Source organism: Nycticebus coucang, chromosome 6 (assembly GCF_027406575.1).
Source record: "Nycticebus coucang isolate mNycCou1 chromosome 6, mNycCou1.pri, whole genome shotgun sequence".
NCBI classification, from domain to species: Eukaryota; Metazoa; Chordata; class Mammalia; order Primates; family Lorisidae; genus Nycticebus; species Nycticebus coucang.
Window position 1 is genome coordinate 81271474 of NC_069785.1, and position 12799 is coordinate 81284272.

The window sequence follows — 12799 nt, forward strand, 5'->3', positions numbered from 1 at the left end:
AAAGAAAAGGGTAGACTTTAATCTTTATTTACAGGACACTACAAGACAGGAAATTCCACTAGAAATAAGAAACCCTTTCAGAGGATAGGCTCCATACAGTTTGGAACTGTTCAAGTATAGTTTTGTTGTAAAAAGTGCTACAATAACAAACCACATTTAAAAAGAGTTCGTAAGACAAACTTAGACCAAACATAGTACACAACAACTTTGTGCCTCAGCTATATAACCTAAAAGTTAAAAGTCCCAGGAGTCCCAGCCTGAACTTGGAACATATACCCTTCAGAGGTAGTTTCTGGTACTACATTTTGATCTTCCTCTTCCTCTACAGAGAAATACTTCTCAATCAAGTTTAATGAAGCCTTGGACACAGACTCATTTTTATGATTTTGTAGAGCTTCAATTTTGTCCAAACCTCCACATTCTTCAATCATTATACTAAGTTTCTCAGTTTCACCTAGTTTTTCAGCAGCCTGAAAGATATTTGGAATGGCATCCAGAATAACCAGAATAATTTTGGTATCTTTTGCAGTTAAGAGGTTCATCAATGGTTCTATTATGCCCCAATGAACGAGATATACATTCTGTTCAGCTGTTCCACCACTTGTATAGTTGGTCACAGCCCATATGGCTTCCTTTTGTGTCTTGAAGTATGCCTTAGAGAGAATACTAACAAGTAATGGGACTGGTCCATGATTCACACCTTGCTGTATCTGGTCCTGACAGCCTGCTGTGATGTTTGACATTGTCTATGTAGCTTCCTTTTGAATATTAGTTTGGGGGTTGGTCAGCAGGCTGGGAAAGATAGTAAGTGCTCCTGCATCAATTACAACCTGAGTCTGTTCATCTGTCCCAGTGACAATATTCCCTATGGTTCTTAGTGCAGGAGTCACAATTGGCAATTCGGTAGCTCCCAAGAGCTTCACAACTTGGGGCACAACTCCTGTTTTCACAACCATTTCAATCTGTTCATTTGGACCATCAGTGAGGTAGGAACTAGCCGAGCAAGTATCTGCTCTGGATCATCGTGATGCAGGAGATGCATTAAAGTAGGAAGAATCTGTTCCATAGCATCTAATGCAGGTGCAGGATTCTTATTGCCACAAACATTTGAAAGTGTCCAGATAAGATTACGTAAGTAACCACATGATAAAGATGACATATCAGGAATAGCTAGAAGAGCTAACAGTGGGTCAACTGTACCACCCTTAATAACCAAGTCGCAGAAAACTGAACCATCACCTGCAGTGTTCCTAGAGCCCACACAGCTTGTTCACTAGTATAAGCATGAGTAGATGCCAACAGAGAAATGAATGCTGGAATAGCACCTCCATCTACCACAGCCTTAGTCTGTTCTGATGTCCCAGAAGCAATGTTAGTTAGTGCCCAAGCAGATTCAAACTGAATGGGACTACAATCAGTTCTACCCAAGAAGGACACAAATTTTGGGATCAAACTGGCTCAGATTATATTATCGAATGGGAGGCTGTTTTTCTCCAAAGTAATTTCCTGGCAGCTTGAGTAGCTTGGAGCTGGTTTTCTATATTGGTGCTATTTATACCTTTGACAATGTCATCCACAGACCAATTTATAATACCCTGGTTGTTTCAGTTTTCCTGCAGTGGAGAAGTATCATCATTGGGAAATGAGTTTACATTTCTCCTTTTTAGCATCTGGTCATCTTTCTTAGCTTTCCTCAACTCCACATTAACTTCTATTCAGCATTGCCTCATTTCTGTACTGTCTTTTCCCTTGTTCTTGAACCTGTTAAGTCAGGCAGCTGGTGAATTAGCATTCTTATTGGTGGACATGGTTATGAGACAAAGGGAGAAAGCTGCAGTTAGCTGAAGCTTCCACAGGAGGTGGTGCGGGACTCAGAAGATCTGGGTCAACTGCCCTGGAAATGTCCACTGCAGCTCAGGCAGAACATAGTGTGTCAAACATGATCACACTTTATTAGACAATAGAATATAAAGTTCCAATTCAACAGAAATATTTGAGAATGGTAATTTAAAAATAAATATTTGAAAGTATGTGTTTTATTATCAAAAATATTTAAATTACTCATGATGGAATTATAAGCTCCAACAATTTGAGTTAAACAGATGAATTTGCACACATAAAAGTACATTGAAGAGATTCACTGGGCTGGCCATATTTGTGGCAGCTCTCAAGGTGAGATACATTTGTGTATCTTGGTCACTGCTTCCTTCCCATTATATTCCCATTTTATTGCTTCAATGGATACAATTCATCTTTCAGTCAATGGGGAAAACCTTAGGGTTTATTGGCTATTTTTATCAATTTCATTTATGCTTATCCTGGTTCACAAGGTCACATAGTATATGGCTGAATTATTAGTAATTTCCCAGTCTTTATGCCATTTGGAAGACTTGATAGACTTAGGTTGATGAAGAAATAATGAAACTTGTCCTGAACTCCTCTCACTTACACAGCAGAAATAATCTATTTCTACATATAATCACACATATGGATACTCCATTTTACACATGAGCTTTTCATAGGTAGAAAATCAAAATAGATAAGTCATTGATCATGAGAATAAAGAAAGAGTACCAGCAAGTGAACCGCTACCTCTACTATAAGATGAACTTTTCCTTTCTTCACAGCCAGGAACTCTACTTGGAACATGCTTTCTCATTCTTAAACTTTGGTATGCCTTGCTGTGATGCTTCTTTTCGAGATAGTTCTGATGTTCTGTCACAACGTGGTGAGTAACTCACATTTTCAAAGTCAGGTTCCACACTTTCATAGCTCTTAGCATTGACTTTATCATATAATGGCTTCTGGAACAAGCCCCGTATTGGTTTTCTTTTCTTGTAAGCATCTGTAAAAGCAGATATATTGTGCTTCTCAGCTGGAATCATGGGCTTCATTTCTTTGCTGTAGGGAGGTCTCAAATTAGAAAGGCTTTTTGGATCACTGGATTGAGGCGTATGTCTGCTGTGTAAAGTCCATTAGTGGTCATTTGAGTCATATTTTTTGACTTTTATTTGTTGAACTCTCAGTTGTCTTTCATTTCAACTGTAACTATTTTGGAGTCCCTTGAATTTTTATTTTTTGCATCAAGGTGAAAATTCTCCTTATCTATGTTAAAAATATGATCAATATCTCATTTGTCATCATTTTCATGACATAATTTACCTTCACTTAAATAAAACTGAGAAGATGATTGTCAAGCATATTCAGAGGAGTCAGAGTATGACGAAATTAAAAGACATTTTGAAGACTGGGATCTTTTTGATCAAGAAGTATCCCAATGACCACAGGGGCAGACACTTCAGTCACATTATTTTCCTCAAAATTGGGTATGTTATTTGTCAAATTAGAGGGTATGTCATTTAGCTTTGCACTTCTCTTAGAGTTCTCATGTAGTGACTCTTTCTCAAGGCAAACAGTACTTTTGTATGATTCACCAATGTTAACCCACCTCTGCTTTAACTCATTTGTTATGAGCTCTGAGTTCTTTTTCAAATCCAACTTACCATGATTGATGTACATTTCAGCATACATGTGCACCCAAGACAGTCCTGAATGTTTAGACCCATCCTCTCTACCATGATCCTCATTAATTTCTGGCACTGGAGTCATATTTTGTATATGTAAATGTGGACAAATAATTTGCTTTTCTTTTTTTTCTCAGATATCTTTTCTGTCAGGGTGTGTGCTTTTGAAATAACTTTAACCTTAACAAATCAAGGATGCACAAAGAAAAATCAGAAAGTAATTGAAATTTAACTGTTAAACATCTTGGTCTACATTGAGTTAGTCCCCCAATCACTAGGTTATAATTAAGAAGTGAAAGATGATTTGATTTAGCCTAAAATAGGAGAAAAAGAGGGAGGGGGAAGATGGCCGACTGGAGCCAGCTTTCAACAGAAGCTTCCATCTAGAGGGTGAGATATGGGCTGAAAAGAACCCAATAAAGCTGAAGGTCGGGAGCTGAACTGAGTGAGAAGATTGATAACTACATGTCATCTCTGCTGAGGCAAGCTGTGACTCTAAGGAAGCAAATTTAAGGTACAAAACCCATCCCTAGGCTCAGCACCTGTAGCACAGTGGTTACAGTGCCAGCCACATTCACCGAGGGTGGTGAGTTAAAACCTGGCTAGGCCAGCTAAACAACAATGACAAGTGCAACCAAAAAATAACTGGGTGTTGTGGTGGGAACCTGTAATCCCAGCTACTTGGGAGGCTGAGGCAAAAGAATCACTTATGCCCAAGAGTTTGAGGTTGCTGTGAACTGTGACACCATGGCACTGTACCCAGGGTGACAGCTTGAGACTCTATCTCAAAAAAAAAAAAAAAAAACCCATCCCAAGGAAGATGAGTGTCCATGCTCTCCCCAAGAGAGTGGCTAGCTTGCTGTGGGATCTCTACAAGCGAGTGGTGAACTGAAGACCTCCTGTTTCACCCCACAGGAGATAGTCGCTGGAGGCTGGGACTCCTTCTCCAGACAGACCCTGCTGTGAGCCTGGGCATTCTCTTGCACAGCATGAAAGTTGAACAAATATTTTCCATGCCATTCTGAACTCCCAGTCCACCCTTCCCCCCTCGCCTTATGGTCTAGAAGCCCAATCCCTGCAGAAACCATTTCTTTTCTAGGACTGAGCATTGCATGGGCCACAGTGGCACAACTACACTGAAGTCTTCTGCACTGCACAGTAGCAGTGCAGAAAGGCACAGGGGAGAGGGTATTTGGCCTGGCTCTGTGAAAGTGCAAATCAGTGGTGGATGGATGCATGGAAACCCACACAAGCAGGCAGAGGCTCAGGAACCTGTGCAAGGAAGGGAAGGAGGCACCAGCCCCCGCAGACTAACACTTTTGCTGGGCAGGCTTTTCTGACTCCATGGAACACCAGAGTGAGTCACACTTGAACTGCCAGTGGACCTCTGCTGTCTAGTTACTTGAGATATTTTGAACTCTCCACTTGATCTTCCTGCCTTTGTGCTCACTGGAACAATTAGTTTGGAACTCTTTTTTTTTTTTTTTTTTGACCTGGTACAATCACCCGGGGACATGCCATGGTTGTGCCCTGGTTGTGTTGTAGTGGGAGGGTCTGATTCTCCTCTTCCAGTTGATGTCTGTTGGGGGGCAGGGTGTCTTTGTTGCTTGTATTTCTCTGCAGCTGGTTCACTAGGATTGGATAGAGACTAGCTGAAGGCAAGATACAACCATATAGCCCCATCACACCAAACAGGTCCACAGAGTATCAGGCTGCAGTACTGACTGGGACCTTTCTAAAGCTGTAAGGGAAAAGCCACAGTCACCAGTCCCAGCTCTTTGGTAAGGGCTGATTAATTATAACTCCAGAAGCCCTCCATCCAATTTCACCTTACCAGCTTCTCTAGCAATACAGTAAAAAATAATCATAGGGCAGAATCAGTGGAAAATCTCTGGCAACATGAATAATCAGAGTAGATCAACTCCCCCAAGGAATGACAAAGGAGAAACACACAAGATCCCATTCAGAAATCGAGTTCAGAATTTGAATGGCAAATAAGATTCACAGAATGGGCTCAGTGCCTGTAGCTCAAGCAGCTAAGGCACCAGCCACATACACCAGAGCTAGAAGGTTTGAATCCAGCCAGGACCTGCCAAACAACAATGACAACTACAACCAAACAATGGCCAGACATTGTGGTGGGTGCCTGTAGTTCCAGCTACTTGAGAGGTTGAGGCAAGAGAATCATTTGAGCCCAGGAGTTGGAGGTTGCTGTGAGCTGTGATACCATGGCACTCTACCCAGGGCAACAGCTTGAGGCTCTGTCTCAAAAAAAAAAAAAAAAAAAAATTAACAGAATGGAAGTAAAATTGGAATTAGAGGCTGCATCAGACCTTCCATTCCCATCCTATTTTTTATCTCTTGTCTTTCTTTCTCATTTCCCACCATTTCCACTCAGGTTATTCCTCCTTCCTCATGCTGGTTTACAAAACGTGGAACTGCTAGATCAAATGATGGCCAACTGGAGCCACCATTCAAAAGAAGCTCCAGTCCAGAGGGAGAAATAATGGCCAGAACCAACCTAATGAAGCTGAAGGTCAGGTGCTAAGCTGAGAGAGAAGACTGGTAAGTGTACGTCATTCCTGTTGAGGCAAGCCGGGACTCCAAGAAAGCAATTATCAGCTGAGATTTCAGCCCAAAGCCACTAATTCACTAGGATTGGATAGAGACTAGCTGAAGGCAAGACAGAACCACCTAGTTTCATCACATCAAGCAGGTCCCCAGAGTCTCAGGCCGCTGCACTAAACAGGACTGTTGTAAACCTGTAGGGGAAAAGCCACAGTCACCAGTCCCAGCTCTCTGGTAAAGGGCTGGTGAATTACAAATCCAGACACCCTCAATCCAATTTCACCTTACCAGCTTCTCTAGCAACACAGTGAAAAATAATCATGAGGCAGAATCAGTGGAAAATCTCTGGCAACATGAATAATCAGGGTAGATCAATGCCCCCAAGGAATGACAAAGGAGACACAACAAAAGATCCTATTTATAAACAAATGGCTGAGATGTCAGAAATCGAGTCCAGAATTTGGATGGCAAATAAGATTAATAGAATGGAAGTAAAGTTGGAATTAGAAATTCAAGGAGTAATTCAAAAGTTGTCTCAAGAATTCAGTGAATTCAAAGACAAAATCCCCAAAGATTTTGACACATTGAGGCAAGAAACTGCAGCCCTCAAAGATCTGAGAAATACAGTAGAATTCATCAGTAACAAATGGAGCAGGCAGAAGAAAGAATCTCTGATATTGAAGACAAAGCTCTTGAATGCTCCCAAACGCTCAGGGGCAGAGAAGTGATCAAAAACGGATCATTCCCTGAGTGAGTTGTGGGACCACTCCAAAAGAACAAACATTCACCTTGGAGGAATTCCTGAAGAAGAGGATGTTCCTAAAGGCACAGATACTCTTCTCCAAGATATAATTGAGGAGAACTTCCCAAGCATGGCAAGACATACTAAAATTTAGATAACAGACAGTTTCAGAAACCCAACATGACTCAATCCAAATAAAGTATCTCCTAGACACATTGTAATTAACTTTCCCAAAGTTAACATGAATGAGAAAATTCTGCAAGCAGCCATACAAAAGAAAATCATAACCTACAAGGGAAAGAATATTAGAACGACTGCAGATCTCTCAGATGAAACATTTCAAGACAGACAAGGATGGTCATTGACCTTCAATCTCCTAAAACAAAACAACTTTCAGCCTAGTATCTTGTACCCAGATATACTGAGCTTCATTTGTGATGGAGAAATCAAATATTTTAATGACATACACATGTTGAAGAAATTTGCCATAACTAAACCAGCTCTCAAGGATATTATCAGACCCATCCTCTACAATGACCAGCATAATACTCTACCACCAAAGTAAGCTCATTCAGAAATTTTTGAACAAAATTCAACTTCCACAATGGCAAAGGAATTAAAAATGTCCAATGGACTTTTGAAAAATTTGACACCTAAAACACAACCAGGCTTATCAATTCTCTCAATTAATGGTGAATAGTTTAAATTGTCCTCTACTCTGGCACAGTTTGGCTGACTGGATACATAAACTCAGACCACATATCTGCTGCATACAATAATCTCATTTTACATTAAAGGATAAAAGTAGACTCAGGGTGAAGGGATGGTCATCTATAATTCAGACAAATGGAAATCAGAAAAAATGCAGGGCTTGCAATTTTATTCACAGATACAATAGGTTTTAAACCAACAAAGGCAATGAAAAATAAGGATGGTTACTACATATTTGTCAAGGGAAACACCCAACATGAAGAGATTTTGATTATTAACATTTATGTGCCCAACCAGAAGGCTCCTCAATTTATAAAGAAGACCCTAACAGACATAAATGATTTGATATTTTCCAGCACCATAACAGTCAGAAATTTTAACAGCCCTTTGGCAGTGTTGGATAGATCCTCCAGGAATAAACTAAGCAAAAACATTTTAGACTTAAACATGACCCTAGAACAAATGCATGTAACAGATATCTACAGAACATTTCATCTCAACAAAACTGAATACACATTCTTCTCATCAGCCCATGGATCATCCTCCAAAATTGATCACATCTGATGTCACAAGTCTAACCTTAGCAAATTTAAAATAATAGAAATTATTCCTTGTATTTTCTCAGACCATCATGGAATAAAAGTTGAACTTGGTAACAACAGGAATTTGCATATTCTAGAAAGACATGAAAACTAAATAGTCTTATGCTGAATGATAGCTGGCTCATAGATAAGATTAAGAAGGAAATCACCAATTTTTGGAACAAAATGATAATGAAGATACAAATTATCAGAACCTGTGGGATACTGCAAAGGCAGTCCTAGGAGGGAAATTTATAGTGCTGCCAGCCTATAAATTTCTTGCTTGAGGAAAGAGAGGAAGTCAACAATAATGGGCCATCTCAAGCAATTGGAAAAGGAAGAACACTGCAACTCCAAACCCAGAAAAAGAAAAGAAATAACCAAAATTAGTGCAGAATTAAATGAAATTAAAAACAAAAGAATCCTTCAACAGACAAATCAATCAAAAAGCTGGTTTTTTGAAAAGGTTAACAAAATTGATAAACTCATGTCTAACCTAACAAGAAACAGCAAAATAAAATCCCTTATATCATCAATCAGAAATGACAAAGGTGAAATAACAATAGACACCTCAGAAATTCAAAAAATCCTTAATGAATACTATAAAAAACTCTATTCTCAGAAATATGAAAATCTGAAGGAAATAGACAATACAAGCATGCCACCTTCCTAGACTCAGACAGAAACAATTGGAAATGTTGAATAGACCTATATCAAGTACTGAAATATCATCAACTATATGAAATCTCCTAAAAAAGAAAATTCTGGGACCACATGTCTTACATAACCTTTTCCAAAACATAGAAAAAGAAGGAAACCTTCCCAACTCATTCTATGAAGCAAATATCACCCTGATTCCCAAACCAGGAAAAACCCAGCAAGGAAACAAAATTATAGACCAATATCTTTAATGAATATACATGCAAAAATATTCAATAAGATCCTAGCAAACAGAATCCAGCAACACATCAAACAAATTATACACCATGACTAAGTTGGTTTTATCCCAGGGTCTCAAGGTTGGTTCAACATATGTAAATCAATAAATATAATACATCACATAAACAAAATAAAAAACAAAGACCATATGATTCTCTCAGTTGATGCAGAAAAAGCTTTTGATAATATCTAACATCTTTTCATGATCAGAACATTTAAGAAAATGGTATAGAAGGGACATTTCTTAACTGATAGAAGCCATCTACAGCAAACCCATAGCCAATATCATATCCAATGGAATAAAACTGAAATCATTTCCACTCAGATCAGGAATCAGGCAAGGTTTCCCATTGTTTCCATTGCTTCTTAACGTTATAATGGAAGCCTTAGCCATTAGGTGATCAAGGGTATCCAAATAGGGTCAGAAGAGATCAAACTTTCACTCTTTGCAGATGATATGATTTTATACCTGGAAAACCCCAGGGACTCAATTACAAAATTCTTAGAAGTGATCAAGGAACACAGCCGCATCTCAGGATACAAAATCAATACTCACAAATTAGTAGTTTTTATATATACCAACAATAGTCAAGTGGAAAAAACAGTCAAAGACTCTATTCCTTTTACAGTAGTCCAAAAGAAGATGAAATATTTGGGGATTTACCTAACAAAGGATGTGAAAGATCTCCATAAAGAGAACTATGAAACTCTGAGGAAAGAAATAGCTGAAGATGGAGGCGGAGCAAGATGGCGGCCGAGTAACAGCTTCCTTGCATCTGGGCACCGTGAGTCTGGGGAGATAGGACTCCAGGCATCTCTGGCTGGTGGGAACTGCCTATCATCACTCCTATGAGGATACAGGGAGTCAGCGAGAGCCTTCTGGACCCCAAGAGGAGGACTAAAACCGTGGAAAACCGGCAAGTGGTCGCGTGTGTTCAATCCGTCTAAACCCGCCCACAACTGTAAGTTCAGTAGCAGCGAGACTGCAAACCAGAAAGGCCTTACCTGTGAACTGTTTTGATGTCCTTGGACTTGGCACTGAGTTGAACTGCCCTGGGGAAGGCCTGAGTGGGAGTGCGGAGAACTTTGGCCGTTGTCTAGGGCCCCAGTCTGAGCCGCTGAGCCAGACAGAGCTAATAGTGTTTGGTGGTGGGTCACACGGATCCATTGTCAGTGATCTGCCCTGGCAAGCTCCGCCCTCAGGGTCGCAGAGCTAGAAACGGGTGGGAGCTGGTAACCCAGCAACCAAGTAGCCTAAGGGTGGGGTCTGAGCCGCCTTGCAGCCCTAACCCTCAGGGGCAGAGTGAGACCAGTTTTGGCACACTGGGTAAGTGGATAGCCACTTCAGCAGCGATTCCAGCGAGAAAGCTGGGAAAGCTTCTGCTCAGCAAGTTTACAAGTTCAAAGTGCCTTTTAAGTAGGCTGAAGAGAGATTTAAGGTGTCTGCCTGCTGGGGTTTGAGAAATCAGCAGCCTCCAGTTGTATCAGAACTGTGACTAACATCTCATACCCCAGAAGACCACGTGGTGCCCAGACAATATTCAATAACATATACAAACTGCTTTGTTTTTGGTTGTGTATTTTTTTCTTTTTTTTTTTTTTTGTTTGGTTGTTTTTTTTGTTTGTTTGTTTTGATGTTGCTGATGTTCTTTTGTTTTTTTAATTTCAATCTTTTCCACACAGATCCCTTTTTCTTTCTCAATTTTCCTAGTTTAATTATAATTTCCCATTGCTGCCTCTTTTAATAACTTCAACTTCATTTTTGCTAGTGTTTCTACTGATATAATTTGGTTTTTCACCCAATTTTATCCCTGTAAAGTTTTCTGTTTGCTTGTTTTGGTTTGATTTATAGCATTTTTGTCTTTCCTCTCTACTTGGTGGAGGTGGGGTACTGTGTCTGACCAGGTTAGCAAAGAGCTGCTGACCTCAAGGGAACCACGCAACTGGGCACCCCCAGAAGGTGGGGTTTTTTAAGGTTGTGTCAAAGTACCCTACCGTACACCTATATTGCCCTGCCTCCCTCTTTCTGTACCTCTCTTCTTTTTGTCAATATTCCTTATACCCACCCCCTCCTTTATCTATCTTTCTTTTTTTTCTTATCGCTCGGTCCTCCTTTCTTTCATCCCCTTCTTTTTTTGCTCTTCAACCTTCTCACCCTTCTGGTCCTGTAACCCTTAGTCCACAGGCACAAGAACTTAAAGAGCAAGAGGAAGTGAAAGGAAAATTAGGGCAAGGAAACAGATAAAATAAATCACTCATGAGGAAGAATCAGCAGAAAACTCCAGGCAACATGAAGAACCAGTCTAGAACAACCCCACCAAGGGACCATGAGGTAGCTACTGCAGATGATTCCACCTATAAAGAAATGTTAGGAATGACAGAAAGGGAATTTAGAATATACATGTTGAAAACAATGAAAGAAATGATGGAAACAATGAAGGAAATTGCTAATAAAGTGGAAAATAACCAAAAGGAAATCCAAAAACAGAATCAAATAAGAGATGAACGATATGAAGAATATAAAAAGGATATAGCAGACCTGAAGGAACTGAAACAGTCAATTAGGGAACTTAAAGATGCAATGGAAAGTATCAGCAACAGGTTAGACCATGCAGAAGAAAGAATTTCAGAGGTAGAAGACAAAGTTCTTGAGATAACTCAGACAGTAAAAGAGGCAGAAAAGAAGAGAGAGAAAGCAGAACGTTCACTGTCAGAATTATGGGACTTTATGAAGCGTTCCAACATACGAATTATAGGAATTCCAGAAGGGGAAGAAGAAAGCCCCAGAGGAATGGAAGCCATACTAGAGAATATTATAAAAGAAAATTTCCCAAACATCACCAAAGATTCTGACACACTGCTTTCAGAGGGATATCGGACCCCGGGTCGCCTCAACTCTAACCGAGCTTCTCCAAGACACATTGTGATGAACCTGTCCAAAGTCAAGACACCAAGAAAAGATTCTGCAAGCTGCCAGGAGTAAGCGCCAGTTGACCTACAGGGGCAAATCCATCAGAGTGACCGCAGACTTCTCTAATGAAACTTTCCAAGCAAGAAGACAATGGTCATCTACCTTTAATCTACTTAAACAGAACAATTTTCAGCCCAGAATTCTGTACCCTGCTAAGCTAAGCTTCAAAATTGACGGAGAAATCAAATCAGTTACGGATATACAAACATTGAGGAAATTTGCCACAACAAGACCAGCTCTACAAGAAATACTTCAACCTGTTCTGCACACTGACCACCACAATGGATCAGCAGCAAAGTAAGAACTCAGAAATCAAAGGACAGAACCTAACCTCCACACTGATGCAAAAGATAAAACTAAGCAATGGACTCTCACCAAATAAGACGAATAGAATACTACCACACTTATCAATTATCTCCATAAATGTTAATGGCTTGAATTCCCCACTGAAGAGACATAGATTGGCTGACTGGATTAAAAAACACAAGCCATCCATTTGCTGTCTGCAAGAAACACACCTGGCTTCAAAAGACAAATTAAAGCTCCGAGTCAAGGGTTGGAAGACAATTTTTCAGGCAAATGGAATTCAGAAGAAAAGAGGAGTTGCAATCTTATTTTCAGATACATGTGGATTTAAAGCAACTAAAGTCAAAAAAGACAAAGATGGTCACTTTATATTGGTCAAGGGAAAACTACAACAAGAAGACATTTCAATTCTAAATATTTATGCACCCAATTTAAATGCTCCCAGATTCTTGAAGCA

The 12799-nt window shown here is 39.9% G+C and overlaps 1 pseudogene; it reads right to left on the reverse strand.

The window, feature by feature from the left end:
* Positions 1–227: 227 nt before the first annotated feature.
* Positions 228–2885, reverse strand: LOC128588729 (importin subunit alpha-1-like; annotated as a pseudogene).
* Positions 2886–12799: the final 9914 nt, after the last annotated feature.